Consider the following 6131-nt stretch of genomic DNA (forward strand, 5'->3'; position numbering starts at 1 on the left):
AGATTATATTAGGTTACAGTGGGTTGTGTGAACTCAGATAAGGCCAAGTGTTTGATTAGGTCGCATTAGGTCAGATTAGATTAGGTCAGGTTAAAGTGTAGTAGGTCAATTCAGATGAGGCTAAGTTTCGTTGGTTCAGGCTGAGAGAGGCTAAGTTTGATTGTCAGGTTAGGATGAGAGTAAAATTGTAGGTGTCCTTGGAGGTTCTTCCCTAGCGATTTACTCTGCACATTGCGCGTCATTATCCTCGTGTATGTTACGGATGAAAACTATGTAGTTATTAAAACGATATAAACAACTTAATAGAGAAAGTTCAAGGTGAAATAGGCATAATAAACCACGTATGAAGAGGTGTTACGAAGCCTTCCGAGAGTTCGACCGTCGTTGAGAAGAGAAGTAATGACGGCAGTAATATTAACCACGAAAAGGACAGTGGACAACCCTGAGCCGCGTAAAATCGTCCAGTTTAGCCAGAATATATCCAGTTTGGACAGAATATTACCCCTATGTGGCGAGCGGTTACTAAAAGCGTTATCTGCTCCTTATCACCTATTGTCATGATACACTGGGTCTTAACTGGGGACGGGAGAGTTTGTACCCTGTTCGTGCTGAGTGTGTTGTTAAAATTAGGTAAGATATAGTGAGGTCAGTTACAGTAAGGTCAGGTTAGGAGAGATTAAGGTTAGGCTAGGTCAGGTATGGTTAGATGTGAATAGAGTAAGTTAGTTTGGGATGTTTGAAGCTTGTTTGACAGACTGATGGAAGAAGTAAAGACATAGTAATGGAAGAAAAGAAGGCTAGTGTATAGAGTGAAAAACAAGAGAGGAAGAATGAGTCAGTATTAAAAAGAGAGAGAGAGAGAGAGAGCATGGAAGGATACTGCTTATACCGTTGTAATCGTTAGAGAGCTGAAAAAAAAAGAAGAGAGTGGAAGAAGTGTTAATAAAAAGAGAGTGAATGAATCAGTTACAATGTTAGGTTATTTTGCTATGTCAGGTCAGGTCTAGTTAGGTAAGGGCAGATTAGGTAAGGTTGGGTAATCAGAACTGACCCTTTCATCCTGAGAACGGTTTTTTCCTTATTACTTTAGATAACGTTTTAGTGTTTTATTCAGTTTAAGAAACCTCGGGGTAGAGAAAAGGCTAATGAAGGCTGTATCTAACCCTTCCATCTCGAACCCACCAAAAAAATCTTTCCATTGCTGAATGAAATCGTCTGGAGGTAACAAGGATGAGCTAAAAAGACACCATTAGCTTGAAGAAGTTAGCGTCTCAGTACGTCTTATATAATCTGTTCTTATATCTCCAGACGATTTTTATGCTGGACAGGAGAGACATCGAAATGGAGGAGTTAGATATAGGCATCATTAACTCCATTAACATGAGAGGTTTTTCGAGGTTCATTAAAATCATTTAAACGTACAGCGAATAAAAAAAATCGGCTGTTTATCTTCTTCATTCTTGCAACTACCAGACGATTTTATTCTGCTTAGGAATAACCTCTAGTGGTACAGGGAATGATGGACGCAGTATCTAATCCGTCCAGTTCGAAAAAACCTATCGTAAGATAAGCAAAATCGTCCGGAGATAGTAAGAGTAAAGTACAGAGGGCAGTAAGGGATCACAAGGAAGCCACACCCGTGCTATGACTTTGACCTGTGACACTGACCTCTGAAGATCGATATGGATCAAGATCGATTCACTTTTTCCCAGCCTCACACACGATGTAAGTGCCAGTTTTGATCCACATCGGAGCAGTCGTTCATGAGATAGTTGGTTGACATACACACATACATACGTACATACCTATAAAAGACACTATCACAATGAGTATGCCTTTGAACCATAAGATACGCCATCGGTCTGAAGGGGTTAGATATTTTGTCACAGCACGCGGGTCACTGAGGAGAATAGCATCGTTACTCGTCCTCTTTGACATACCTCCTAAACAGTGCTCGTATATCTTCCTCATTCACCCAGTCACTGGTGCTGGACGCCTTCATGTGGCGGCACCGATATAACCTGCGGCTTAAATGCCTGGTTATACAAACGCCCCTTACCTAGTTCCCTATTGCCCAAAAGGGGGATGGTGGGCTACAGGAGATGGGTAACCTCAGCCTGCATCAGTGAGGTCATGTTCAGAAGAGCCTGGGAGTTGCTACATATACTATTATCCAGTGACTGTATTTGCTGATCCTGAAAGACATCTCATTTCTCTTGCCCATTTACTCACTGAGACACTCACACATAATTCGTCATTATCCCAGATCCTTTTCCACCATTATATAAAAGACAGGTGGGATCCAAGGAAGGAAAGAAGGAAAAATAAGGAAGTAGGAAACCAGATGCTCGCACATTAAAGTTTACGATAATGGACAAATAAAAGACAGGCATTTAGAGATTGAAAAGAGAAGATAGTCCTTGGAAAAACACTAAAAGGATTTCGAGTGGAAAGAAGTTTGTAAGAAATAACGGATAATGTTTAGAGAGTGAAGAAAGACAACAGTATATAGGAGATTAAAAGGGGAATGATTCGAGTGAAGAAAGGAGAAGGTGAATGGTAGAATAAAAGACTTATTTAGAGAGTGTAAAAGAATCTGTGTAGCGGTTTCAAGTTAAATAAAAAAAAAAAAAGTTAACAGAACAATAAAGATGTTTACAGCGTGAAAAAAGAGGAGGGGTTGTAGCAGAACGGGCAAGTTATTTGTCTATCTCAATCTATCTGTATCTATCTATCTGTCAATCCGTATCTATCTCTCTATCTGTCAGTCTCTACCTATCTGTCTATCCTGTCTATTCATCATCCAGTCTGTTATTGTCTTATCAAGAGCATAAGTGCCCTGGGCTAGGCAACTTCATATATTTAAAGTGAGTGACCATTTGCTCGCTCCGGAGTGCCATTGCAGTATGTGAGCACTGAACACCAACCACTCCCTGGAGATAAACCTTCATGGGCTACATCTAGTTGAAACCTCTAAATCAGTGAAACCCCCAGGTGTCCGTCTACTTATATGGTTACCTCCAAACCAAGTGAATTGTTTCCTGAGCTGCAGAAAACCATTTTGCTTGTCACTCAGTGGAGAGTCACTTGAAGGTACCACACCACATCAAGTGAGTGGATGTTGGACGCCCTCATCTGCTACATAATTAAAAAAAAAATAGAGAGCAAAAAAAGAAGAGAGTTAATGTAAGAACAAGAGATACTTAGAAACTTAATAAGAAGTTTGATAGCGGAATTAAGGGTGAACGTTTAGAGAGTGAAAAAAAAAAAAAAAGAGAGAAGAAAGATAGTGAAAGAATACAAGTTAAATATTTAGAAATAAAGCAAAAAGACAGAGTAATGGAAGAAGAGAAGGCTAGTGTATAGAGAGTGGGGGAAAAAAAAAAAGAGAGGAAGAATAAGAGTCAGTATTTTGAGAGTGAAAAAAAAATGGGAAGAGAGCGGAAGGTTGCTGTATGTAGTAATCTTTAGAGTTAAAAAAAAAAAAAAGTGGAAGGAAAAGCATTAATACTAAGAGAGTGAATGAATAAATTACAATGTTTGGAGAGTAAAAAAAGGCAAAACAGTGGAAGAATAATCGTTAATATGTAGAAGGAAACTTTAAAAAATGATCAGTAGCAAAGCTTAAATTTTAGAGAGCGAAGAAAAAGGAACTGTTGGACGAGTGAAAAAATCTGAGCGAGTGTTAGAGAGAGAGAGAGAGAGAGAGAGAGAGAGACAAAGTACAGGTCTGGCATCCACCTGTACGTAAGAGTGTAAGGGAGTGACATTGTGATAAGAGTGATAAAAGTGATAAGATTAGCCCGGTCGGAGATGGGGTGGTGGTCACATGACAATACACATACAGGAACATCCCACACACTCACTCACGCACCTTATCACAGAATTGGGGGTCTTGTTGCCTCGTTGCTTTGGACAATAAGAAACAGATAGATAGATAGATAGATAAATTTTGAGAGAGAGAGAGTGAGAGAGAGAAAAAGTCTTACCTCACACTAACACGTCATTAAGATTATTGGAAACTAAACGAAGGAAAGGAAAAATAAAATGATCCCACATTGACCCACCGTATCATACACTTTGGACATGAGAGAGAGAGAGAGAGGGAGAGGGAGGGGAGGAGGGGGGAATATTCCACACAAATGCACCCTGTCGCTGAATTTGGCCACTATTCATCTTATCTGATAAACAGAAGAAAAAAAGTGTGTGTGTGTGTGTGTGTGTGTGTGTGTGTGAGAGAGAGAGAGAGAGAGAGAGAGAGAGAGAGAGAGCAATCATGCCCAGAACCAGGTTTATGTGGTGAACATAGACTTCCTTTTGGGGCTCCTGTGTGCAATTGGACTTAGCTAACACACACACACACACACACACACACACACACACACACACACACACACACACACACACACACACACACACACACACACACACACACACACACACACACACACACGCACACACACACACACACACACACACACACACACACACACACACACACACACACACACACACACACACACACACACACACACACACACACACACACACACACACACACACACACACACACACACACACACACACACACACACACACACACACACACACACACACACACACACACACACACACACACACACACACACACACACACACACACACACACACACACACACACACACACACACACACACACACACACACACACACACACACACACACACACACACACACACACACACACACACACACACACACACACACACACACACACACACACACACACACACACACACACACACACACACACACACACACACACACACACACACACACACACACACACACACACACACACACACACACACACACACACACACACACACACACACACACACACACACACACACACACACACACACACACACACACACACACACACACACACACACACACACACACACACACACACACACACACACACACACACACACACACACACACACACACACACACACACACACACACACACACAATCAGTTAGACCAGGTTAACTGAGAGGAAAAATGGGATGTTTTTTTATTTAATATTTTACAAACTTATAAGTGATGGGAAGGTAGCAAAAATAAAATGCCAAATGGGACGTATATACAGTAGGTCTTCCAAAAAGGACACAGTTCGACCTCGCCAGGATTCGAACCTGGAATCTTCTGATCCGTAGTCAGACGCGTTATCCGTTGCGCCACGAGGCCGATGGAGAAGTGGGTATTTTTAGTTCCTTTTAGACCCCCTCCCCTTATGGTTGGGGTAACCCTGCCGTGGTGTTGAAATAAATTTAATGTCAATCCTCTTACTCAGTTTAGGGTGAGTTAGAGGAGGCTTAAACCCTTAATACTGGCATCAATAACCCTTTCACGGTCGAAACAATTCTGGTATTCTATTCCAACTAATCTCAGACGATTTTATTCACCTGAGAATGAGTCATCTACATAAAGCCAGACGCCATAATCCCATAAGGGGTGGCCGTTTGCCTTTGAGTTGATTCACGGGGAGGGGCACTAACCCTCCGCCAACCCACTTGTGGACATGAAGGAAACACGTGTGGGTTGGTTATATGGTTACCACCCAGTGTTGTGAATGGTTTCCTGGCTTACAGGAAACCATCAGGCTTGTCACTCGATGTAAGCCACCAGACTTGAAAGAAGAGTAATAAAAAGTGACAGGAAAAATGGGAGAGAAAGACAGAGAGGAGGGCAGACACAAAAAGAGAATGATGCAGGTAAAGGATGAGGTAGGCAGCACTTCATTGAGTGGATGGTCACCACCACCTACCACTATAGTGAGTCATGAGTGTGTTAATTCCTTCAGTATGACGACGTGTTTTATTCTTGCCACTATTTAACGGTTTTAGTTACCGCAGGAGATACCGTGAATAGTAAGTGAAGTGTAAGTGCTCCGTAAAACCCCCTCACTACTAAAGGTCTCCTCCAGTGCCAATTAAGATTGTTTGGTAGACCAGGCATGAGCAGAGAATGAAATTTTTAAAAGTGCCATCATAACGTAGGGATTTTAACAAATAAATGAAATAAAAATGAGGGCCTCAATCACTTCTGTACTTAGGATAGGTT

At 41.6% G+C, this 6131-nt stretch overlaps 1 non-coding gene across 1 annotated transcript; it reads right to left on the reverse strand.

Moving 5' to 3' along the window:
• Positions 1-5182: 5182 nt before the first annotated feature.
• Positions 5183-5255, reverse strand: TRNAR-ACG (transfer RNA arginine (anticodon ACG)). Its single transcript has one exon. It is a non-coding gene; the product is annotated as a tRNA-Arg (tRNA).
• Positions 5256-6131: the final 876 nt, after the last annotated feature.

The sequence above is a fragment of the Coenobita brevimanus genome, chromosome 68 (genome assembly GCF_032717465.1).
Source record: "Coenobita brevimanus isolate Jiangsu-jjx chromosome 68, ASM3271746v2, whole genome shotgun sequence".
NCBI lineage: Eukaryota > Metazoa > Arthropoda > Malacostraca > Decapoda > Coenobitidae > Coenobita > Coenobita brevimanus.